The sequence below is a fragment of the Leptonotus elevatus genome, chromosome 9, assembly GCF_054856555.1.
Source record: "Leptonotus elevatus isolate MCC_2025b chromosome 9, RoL_Lele_1.0, whole genome shotgun sequence".
NCBI lineage: Eukaryota > Metazoa > Chordata > Actinopteri > Syngnathiformes > Syngnathidae > Leptonotus > Leptonotus elevatus.
The window spans coordinates 3,247,694-3,258,684 of NC_141247.1; the positions used below are offsets into that span (position 1 = coordinate 3,247,694).

At 37.2% G+C, this 10,991-nt stretch overlaps 1 long non-coding RNA gene across 1 annotated transcript; it reads left to right on the plus strand.

Annotated features, from left to right (window-relative positions):
* Positions 1-553: 553 nt before the first annotated feature.
* On the plus strand, positions 554-10,286 carry LOC147167874 (uncharacterized). Its single transcript, XR_015095900.1, has 3 exons — positions 554-649; positions 2,887-2,944; positions 5,874-10,286. It is a non-coding gene; the product is annotated as an uncharacterized LOC147167874 (long non-coding RNA).
* The last annotated feature ends 705 nt before the right edge of the window (positions 10,287-10,991 follow it).

A 10,991-nucleotide genomic window follows, 5' to 3' on the forward strand; every position in this document is an offset into this window, starting at 1 on the left:
CTGCCTGATGGGAACTTTTTAAGGCTAAAATGCTTGTTGAATGTGTGCGTGCGCTTTGATACTCTCAATAATGACCCTCTTCCTTCTCTGGGTGTAATCAGTTCCACATGCTATTTGAGAGTGCTGTCCATTCAGCTGCCCGAGCAGAAAAGCCCAAATTTAGAAGAAATATGAAAAATGTCAAACTTTTTTTACCCCATTGACTGAATGAAATACATCCCCGTCCACACTCACTCCTCCATCTTTTCTTATATTTTCCCTCCTCACATCTTGTGTTTTTCAACTCCAGTTTCTTCCCAGTCCTCCTCCTAACTCTGCTCTAACCCCCCCCCCCTTTTTCCCATTAACCTCTTCATCTTTGCTTTTCTCCCCGTCGTTCTCGCTCGTTTCCCAGACAGACTCCACAGGTCAACGGTTGAAGCCTCCGGGGTCTTCTGGCATGGGCACCATCAGTCATGTGTGGAGGGCCCGCCCTCCATTGACCATACAAGGTAAGAGACGAATGCGTGGCTTGGAAGTCCATCTGCTTCATAAAGACAACACGCAGAGGCCAGACGGCTCCCGCACTGATGATGAGCCCTTTTTTTTTAGAGAAGCGTTCAAAGAAGCAGCGGAGATCCGTGAGCAAGACCTTCGCTCGCCAACCAAGGTACGACAACACGACTTTATTTTTTCCTAATGATTTCCAATAGGCTTTCACTTCCTAGAAGCCGCCAGTTTTACTTAATTTGCATCACGATTACAGTCCTTGCTTACTGACTTTTACAACAATAATAATTTGATCAGAAGCACTATAATGCCGCGTTGTTGTACATTATTACAGCTACAATTATAAAGCAATTGTTGCTTTAGGGCAGTGGTTCTCAAATGGGGGTGCGTGAAGGCACTCCAGAGCAACGTGAAATTTGAAAATAATAACAGTAACAATAATAACAGTTCAATATATTTATTTTTGAGAACAGAGCTTTACTATGATCCCAAAGGAGAACACTTTTATAATTAAATTTGTTCTTATTTGTAACGAACAAGAAATGTCATTTGATAATTAATATCCATGCAGAATAATAATTTTTAAAAAAACAACAACAACAACAACAACTCTTGGAGCTGTCTGAATGTTATTGTGTTTTTTCTCTCCCTGTTTTTAATTTTAATTTTATTATTTGAGTCATGTAAGTTGGATTGACTGGTATTTGTATTATTCTTCTATGTTCAATAAATGTTATTAAAAAAAATATATTTCTTTTTTTAGTTGTATATTTTTATTTCGAAATAGTTCAAAAGAGACCACATAAATACAAATAGAGTTCCAAAGTTTAATAAATCAGACAATGATCAAAGCACTTGTATTGTTGTGTGTTAGTGTGTGTTTTTTTTCTTTTGTTTTTTTTCTTTCAATCAGAAAAGCTTTGCGCTGATTAGGGGGTACTTGGCTGAAAAAAATATTTCACAGGGGGTACATCACTGAAAAAAGGTTGAGACGCACTGCGTTAAGGCATTTTGTTACGCTTCTTGCAAAGGCAGGCGGGATTTTTCATAAAGGTTTTATATTAGATCACATCAGACTGTGCAAGTGTACTTAATGAAGTGTCCAGATGTGCTCTTGATTAAGTTGGTCACAAATCTAGCACTTATTTCAGTTCAGTGCATTGTTGTTTTCTTCTCAAAAGTACAATGTACATGCCAATGAAATCAGGAGCATAGCCAGAAATGTTTCATGGGGTAGCCAGTGTGATTTTATAATCAATAAATAAATAAAATAAATACATAAATAAAATCTAATAAATACAAATAAAATAATAATGATAATAATATAAAAACATCCATCCATCCATTTTCTTAACCGCTTGTCCTCACAGGGGTCGCGGTGGGTGCTGGAGGCTATCTCAGCTGGCTTCGGGCAGTAGGCGGGGTACACCCTGAACTGGTTGCCAGCCAATCGCAGGGCACACAGAGACAAACAACCATCCACACTCACAATCACACCTATGGACAATTTGGAGTGTTTAATTAACCTGCCATGCATGTCTTTGGAATGAGGAGGAAACTGGAGCACCCGGAGAAAACCAATATAAAAAAAATGATAATAAAATTAATAACATTAATAATAATAATCAACAATAATAATAATAATCAAAGGGGTGGCCACCCCTGGCCACCATGTGCTACGCCCCTGAATGAAATGTGCACTGGCACTGTCTCAACCCCAAAAATAAATATGCAAATGACCCTAAAAACATATACAACACATACGATATTTCACACTGATAGTTCCTCAGGTTTGATATTGAACCAGAAAATTGTATTACACAATTTGACACAGATTTGTTTGTGTCTTCATCCTTACGTGAACTTCAAAATGTTTCTTGTTGTGACGCTGCGATTGGCTGGCGACCAGTCCAGGGTGTAGCTCGCCTCTCACAAGGTCAAGCTCCTGTTTGATCCTGATGAAGACGAGGCCATAATAATGAAACACGCCAATATATAACATCATAAATACTACAGAGTGACAATGTTGATTTTTATGTGGTTGAATTTTGTTAGCAGCCATAGATTCACCCCTGAATGCAGTTTTCTCACAAAGCAAAGCATACTTTCTGATACTCCCATTAAATAGGAAATAGAAACTAAACCGATTTAAAATGAGCTAACAGTCGACTTAATAAATGATTATGAATCTGTTACTCATGATCTCATATGCAAGGGTCCTAACTACTTGGAAGGAGACACAGCTGATAAGACAGACATACAGAACATTGGCTGGCCACAACATTAGGTACACTTACAATACGTAATGTTGTAGCCAGTTGATATATATTCCTATACTGTCCGATACATACTGTATTTATCTGCAATTCAAAGTCCATGATTTTTATCTTCCCCCAGAATTACCGCCAGTGCTCATTCAGTCACAGATGGATAATGGGTGGAGATTTCCCAAGAGGTGAGACACACGCGTGCACACACACATGCAGCAGCTACTTTTTGCATTAAAGTCACAATATGAGAGAATTAGTGAGGAACTCTACAGCAGAGGAATGTACTTGACAAGAGAGAGAGAGAGAGAGAGAGAGAGAGAGAGAGAGAGAGAGAGAGAGAGAGAGAGAGAGAGAGAGAAGGAGGGAGCAGGAAATGCTTTATTTAGTTAGTTTGCATTTTGGGGGGTGACAGGACTTTCACATGACCCCCTCATCAACCCCCACAAACACACACATACACCCCCCCCCCCCACACACACACACACACACGCACACACACATCCCCAGGGGGAGCACAAGAACATCATTCCCATGGTCAATTTAACATGAGAGGAGATCTTAAGACACGCATACAACGCACGTGCATTCCGCCTCGTGGCTACTTTTTGGTTTGTTTATTGTTGGGGTCAAACTAGTGATGCTGTTGTACTTCCATTTTATTTTTGTGAATCATCAAAACGGCACAAAGGAGTAATAGCTACATTGAAAAGAAAAAATCTAATTTCATGTCGGCTTTGTATGAGGCCACTTAGATCCGTTTGACCCCTGACCTTACACTGAATTGCCCCACTGACGGCATCATTTCAAAGACACATCATATTCTCCTGCCATCATCAGCTTCCAAATATGGTAGTGGAAGTTACATGTTTAAATGACAGAGAGTGTTTGTTCAGATTTTTGTGTGTGTGTGCTTTCCATCTTTCGACTGTGTATGCACATGCGCATGAGTGCGAGCCTTTGTATGACAGGCAGATAAAGTCTAATGGAGTGGGTTTCCTGTGTGTGATTTACAGAACTGGGAGGGGGGAAATAGGACCATATAAGGAAATGTTTGGTTTAACAGGAGAGATGGCTCTCTGGCTGTTATCGTGACCTGTATAAACACACGCAAACTCTCTTTCTCTCTCTCTCTCTCTCTCCCTCCCGCTCTCTCTCTCTCGCTCTCTCTCTCTCTTTCCATTTTAGTGGGAGAATTATGTAGATTAATGGAATGCATTTTGATGTGCGTGCAGAAACACCTTTGATGTTTGTCATTAATAGTGTGTGATGAATGTTGTGACGTACAGTGTGTGTGCTTGTGTGCGTGTGCATCTAATAAGCTATGTTGAGACCTTGCCACTCAACCACGCCGCATAACTAGATTTTCCTGTAACTCCATTACACAAACTGTACATTATGTTCATGTGAATTAAATGGTAAGATTATATATATACACCGTATGTATTAATTACTACAGAACACTCACTACACTGACTACAAAACACACTCACTATACGATTCACAAAACACTTGCTACTCTGTTTAACGGTGTGCAACACTAAATATCTAGTGGCAGGAAAAATCTTTTAATGAATGAAGTTATAAGGACATTAATGTTTGTTATATTTTTACTTCTAGTTGATTGTGTGTCATATTTAAAAGATTGTTGCTATTTATTTTATTTTTTTAACAAACTGTGACTTAAGGTTGTGCAAAGAATAGGTCAAAAGGTCAATTCCTTGCACAACTTGCATTGCTCACCTCAGAAGAATTGGTTGTAAACTCAAAATTGACTTCTTCTTTTTAATGACAGGTCCATAGATTGACTTTATCAACAAATTTTATTATATATATTTAAGGATACAATGTTATGGTTTAGAAGTCTGTTTAATGATTAATTAGATCAATGTTACTTGGGTGCAACTGCTGTCAAAAGTAAAAAGAATTGGCAAACATCGGCCATTTCTTTTATTTTTTTCTTCAAAGCTAAAATGTAACTTGTAACAGATATACTTGAGTAAAATCTTGGAATGAATGTAAAATCATCAAATAGAAACTATTTATCATCAAAGACTGTTCAAACAGCTTTCTTTGATCTTCGAATAGAATATTTCTGTAAAATACAACTGTGAAATTAAACAAAACGATTAAAATGGACTCACACACCTTTTCTTTTCTCTTAGAACCAATTCTCAGAACACTTCAGAACGGTTGATTTCCCATGGAGGGAACTTGAGCAGAGTATTTTGCTCTGAGATGATACGATAAAGACGTACAACTAATATGTTATTTGAATTTGCTTTGTTAAGTGCACAAATTATTTGAGATTTCTCCAACAAGCGTCAAGGAACTTTAAATTAACTCAAAATGTATATATATATATATATATATATATATATATGTATGTATGTATGTATATAATAGCCACCCATTAGCAAAAAGATACTATAGCTTTAAAAAATTGTGACATTGTTCCAGAAATAAATGACAACATGAAGCGCATTGAGATTGTTATCCTGTCGCACATATTTTTCCAAGCACTTGGGAACAGGATGCAGTTTTTGACTTGATGTGACACGCGCATACAAAGAGTCTGAGAGAGGGCAGATGTGTTTATTGCTGGTGTGTATATGTACAGTCGATCACACTTCCTGAGAACAGACCACAAGACTTGGCCTAGCATGAGAGCGTGTGAGAGAGGTTTTTCTTCTTAATATGGACTTGTTGAGCCCGGCTAGAGGGAGATGAAGCCCCCCCTCCCTCCGCTGCCCTTTAAGTGAGTCTCTCCCCCCTGTGACTAGAAAAGGGAATGTATGTAGCCAGCTGGAAAAATGGGTGGGGTGGGATAGGGGTGGGGGTATGGGGGTATGGGGGTGTCTAGTAGGGAGGGGTGACAATCTATCTGTGGGAGCAATCACAGTCTGAAAGAGGGAATGTTTATCCAGTGCAGTGATCCCATTTTCCATCATCCTAAAAATATAAAAGGGCAACTACGACCTTATATGGGGCGACAGACACTTTCCACTTGAACACATTCTGTCCCAGGATTCCAACAAAACACCTTCTGTCCTACTAGCCTATTTATTAGAAAGGCCACTGCCAGGCTGTATTTAACATACCATTTTCTTTTATCAGACATTGCCATGGAGATGAGATGATACCACTCTGAGTTGGGTAAGCCGTTTTAAAGATGTTTGGCAATACTGTGCAAAATGACTCATTTCCATTGATGCTAACAAAGACGTTATCATTTTTATTTTATTTTCAAACTCTCACCACATTAGAGGGACAAATTTTGAAAAGCAGTGCACTTCTACACCCTTCCAACCAAAATAAAATGTTAAATCAGTCAATCAAACTTATTATTTTTAAAGGCCCTTGTTTGTAATGGGACAGATAGAACACTATCCTGATATGTCACGTGACACTAAAGACCTTGAATCATTTTGTCCGAGCTAATGGACTCAATTTACTGTCAGCCATGTTCTGTCCATGATTTATTTATTTTTTATTCCCCCTGAATGTTTGCTGTCTGCTGAGGTGGTTTCATTGGCCAGCTGCAGTCTGCACTGTGCAGCGTGATCGTGTCAGTCGACGCTTTTGAGCACGTGCCTTCTCGTGTGTCCAACGACATCACTGGCAGCTGTCCGACTTAACGTACACACGCATGTTTCTTTCAGGGTTACAATACTTCGTAAGTTTCCATTATAGTTTTGTTTTGACTTTTGTTTGCTAAATTCAGTTAGTTTTAATCAGTTTTTACAGCAGGTTTATTAGTTTAAAAAAAGTTAGTTTGCTTATATATATACTGTACTGTATGGAGTACTTGTTGAGTGCAAGATTTAAAAAAAAAAAAAAATCACTAAGCAATACCAAAATAAATCCACTTAAAGCCTCAGTGTGTAATCTTTAGCGCCATCTTGTGGTGAACTAATAATTCATTAATTTAAAAAACCTACTATTGATTTCAATAATATCGTTACTGCTATGTGAAAAATACTCATGTCCATTGTTTTCCCTTTTTTGTTATGTTTTTTTTTATGTTTTGGGGATGTCGGCATTTCATCCCAAAAACGTAAAAAAAATTATAAATAATGCAAGTAATTTTCCCCCTCTTTTTTTATAAACGTTTTTGGGAGGTCTGCATTAAGTTTCATCCCAGAAATGTAAAAAGAAAGAATGGATATAAGTGTTTTTCCACCTAGCAGCGACGATATGCAAAAAAAAAAAAAAATCAACATTTACTTCCATCCCAAAAACGTATGAATAAAAAAAACAAATAACAATGGACATAAGTGTTTACACAGCAGCGACAATGTTATTGAAATCTTTAGTGGATTTTTTAAATTAATGAATTATTAGTCGCTGCTATGTGAAAAACTCTTATATCCATTTTCCCCCCCATTTTTTTATTTTTTACGTTTTTGGGAGAAAACTGAATGCAGACACCCCAAAAATGTAAATAAATAAAAATTGATGTTTATCACATAGCAGTGACGATATGCAAAAAAATATGTCCTATCACTTCAACGTACATTTATATATAATTGTAGGTCTAAATAATCACTAACTATATTACATGGCTGGAGTCTCATCTTATAAGAGCCTGCCATGTTTTGCCGCCATCTTCCTGCTACGGATGCCCAAAGGACAACTTTATGAACGTAGTTAGCCCTGGTGGTGTTTGCATCGAGTGTCGGACCCAATGGGTCGACCGCAGCTTACCTTCCACAGCTGGGGCCTGCAGGTGGTCGTCGCTGGGTCCTGTGATTCGGGTGTTTTTTTCCCCTCCTTCCTGCTGCCACTCTTGTTAGCCACTACATCCTATGGATCCGACTAACTCCTGCTAGCTGCTCCAGCTAAATCCGGCTGACTCGGTCTTTCGGCGTCGCTCGCTGTGCTTCACACGGGCTTCACACGGGCTTCACATGCTAATTTGCTCATGCAAGATAAGAATTGGTAGTAGGCTTATGAAGTGTGGTCCCTCTGAGCCACCATAAAGTGCGTACTTCGAAATGCATGTGCTTTGACTGCATTCTTTGATATAGCAACATCTAGTGGTCAACTATTACACACTTTCACTTGAACTAAAACTATGATTCTTGCAAAAGTGTCTTTTGTTTTTATCTTTGTCAATTAATAGCTTTCAAGAGCCTTATGAGTTGAGTTTTAGTTGTTTTTTGTGGTAATGATATATGTCCGTACAGAAAACGGAAGGTCAAACGTTGAAAATGATAGTTTACTTAAATACAAATTGTCACCCTCTTAAAATAATTGCCTTCCGGTAAGTCATTTTTATTTATATTTATTTTTTTGCCTTAATCATCTCTCACGATGCAAATGGTTAAATTTTTTGTGTTTTCTGAAAAATCTGCAAAAAATTATTCGGTAAATTTTTTAAGAATTTTTTTAATCTTGTACCCAACAAATACTCCATATATTAAAAATAAATAAATAACGCTTATAAAAAGTAAACTAAAATAAAGCATTACAAATTTAAAACTAATTAAAACTAATGAACTTGCTCTCAAATCTGATTTAAATTAACAGAAAAAAAAGTCAAAATGAAATGAAAGCAAACAATACTAAATAATGCCAAACTATTAGAGCTCACTGACAGCAATCAGTAAGGTCAAACCAGACCATATTACATACTTATAACATTGCGGTACTTACATTTGTCGGGGTGTAATTCCAGAAAAACAGTAATTGTGTTCATAGCATAGATAATACAGTCTATTAATAATGCGTGTGTTATGTTTCAGGTGTGATGGAAGCAGATAAGCAAGTATTAAACACACTTTGAACACAGATGAAAAATTCTCTCCACAGCAGTTGAGTAAGATCAACTCAAAAGTTGTGTACGTGTAACATGAGAGCGAACAGCACAGGAAGTTTGAATGATGCCGGTCCACTGAGGGTTCCAGTCATTTCCTGTTTACGCCTCTCATATAAGAGTGTGTTTGCATTTCTCTCTTTCTCTCTCTCTCTCATTCTCTCTCTGAGGCAGGCAGTCCCTCCCTCCCTGCAGCCCCTGGTGCAGTGCTGCATCTCTGGTCAGTTGCTAGTCTGAGATGAAGCACTGTAGCTCGGGACGCAGGGCTGCGACACAGACCTCAGCCACCTCAACAAGAAGCAGAACATTCCACGAAGGGCAAAACATTTATTTCAAGACTATTACAGGAATATTCGGAACTGAGACAAATAACAGTAGTTAAGTTTAGAAAGTTGACAGGTGCATCTCTTTAAACTAGAATGTTGTGGAAAAATTAAGGTATATATTAACTAGGGGTGTCAGGCGATAATTATTATTTTTAAACCTAAATAATTAATCGCATGACATCAATAGTTAACTCACAATTAATCACAAATGTTGTATCTGTTCAAAATGTACAATAAAATGTACAATAATTCCCCCCCCCTAAGTTTTCACTCTTGTTAACATAAAAGTGCAAAAAAAATGTTAAACTAACAGAAATATGACTGCATCTTTTAGTCATTGGTACAGTAATTTCATAACAATTCATTAAAAAAATTAAAGAAAAAATTAAAGAAGACGTACTGTACTGTTAAAAAACGAGTGAGATATTGATTTGTGTTGAGGTAATTTTTCCGCCACCCGATGGCATGATTGCATTTGAAATACATTGGTGATAACTCAGTGCATTTCTCTTTTCATATTAAGAGCTATCTAATCTTTAACATGAAGTAACTTGTGAAACTTTGCAAATTTTTAAAGTAGTAAAATACAACTTGAACCCAGTCTCCACAAATATATGCGTTTTTTTTTTTATTAAATGAATTTATTACTGCTAAATTTTGACATGGATGTAGCTTTCCAAGTAAGGGGTGGCCATTGATCGTGCATTTAAAAAAAAGGCATTAAAGGAACTTTAAATTAACTCAAAATGTATTCACTAATTTTGACATCCCTAATTATTGATTGCCTTTTATTTGCATAATTGAGCTGTTATTTGCTTACAGCTAATTCAAATAAAGGGTTTTGTATATATAAATTAGGTATGCATTGCCTTCTGAGGAGTATTTTTCCATGTTTAATAATAAGCTCACTTCCTCTTGCTCCTTTGAAGGATGTTTACAGTTCACTTTTAGAATTAAAAACTAAGGAAATAATTGAACTTTATATATATATATATATATATTGTTTTTTAAGTCAAAATACATTGAAATTACTACATAATATGTCCCATGCCACCTGCTTCATGAATCTGCTGCAACTTCATGGGAAGAAACCACACAGGAATTTTCTTTTTCTCCTCCCAATTCTCCTCTTTCCTGGGGTCCAGTTTTCCCAGGAATCCCTTGACCCGTTCAAAAGGGGGATTCCTGGAAATACTGTTCTTAGGGGTGAGGCCGAGCAACAATTTGTTTGAGGGTCGGAGGCTAACAAAATCTGAAAGTCAAATAAAGGTGAGATCATGTAGTGAATAAACGATTACGCATGCATGGAAACATTGTTGTGTGTTATGTTTCATGGCAAAGCTGACAGAATACATTGCATAATAAATCACACTATGATGATCCTCATCCATCTGTGGTGTTGTGTTTTTGGGGGGGTTAATTCACTGTCAAAAGTCTTCTAAATGTGAGTATGAAAGGGGAAAAAGTCTATTGAATATATAGCACTATACCTGTTTAAATATTGTAGTATACTTGTGATGTAATTTTGAAAATGACTCACACAGAGGAAATATAAAGTCACACATAATCAGTCAGCTTAACAAGAACTTTTTGATAATTGTTTCCAATTTTGTGGGAAGGAAGCCTTTGGAGGGGGAGGAGGGTTGTCTTCCCACAAGAGGGTACGCTGCTATAGTTGCAAAGGGTAAACCGACTCTATACTTTTTCCTACTTTGTGGCCGTCCGTCTATTTCAGTCCACATGATGTATGTACAACTGCAACATCTGGTTTCGGGTCACCGCCCAGTATCAATTTAGTATAAGAGAGGTCAGGCTTCAGACCTGCCACTTCCAATGATGCTTAAAGAGTACAGTAAATTCAAACACACCAGCTACTGACTTGCTATGAGGGTCAAACATGCAGGCATGAATTACGGTAATATGAAAGACAATTTATCTAATTTACTTAACACTTTGACTTTGCAGTCTTTAAAGTGTTTACAATTTCTACCAAACAATTCTGCATGACGTAAACATAAATCACTAAGTCATTAATTAAAAATAATGCAAACAAATCTGTGGCTTCACTTCAGCTTTCATGTTTCACTTCTT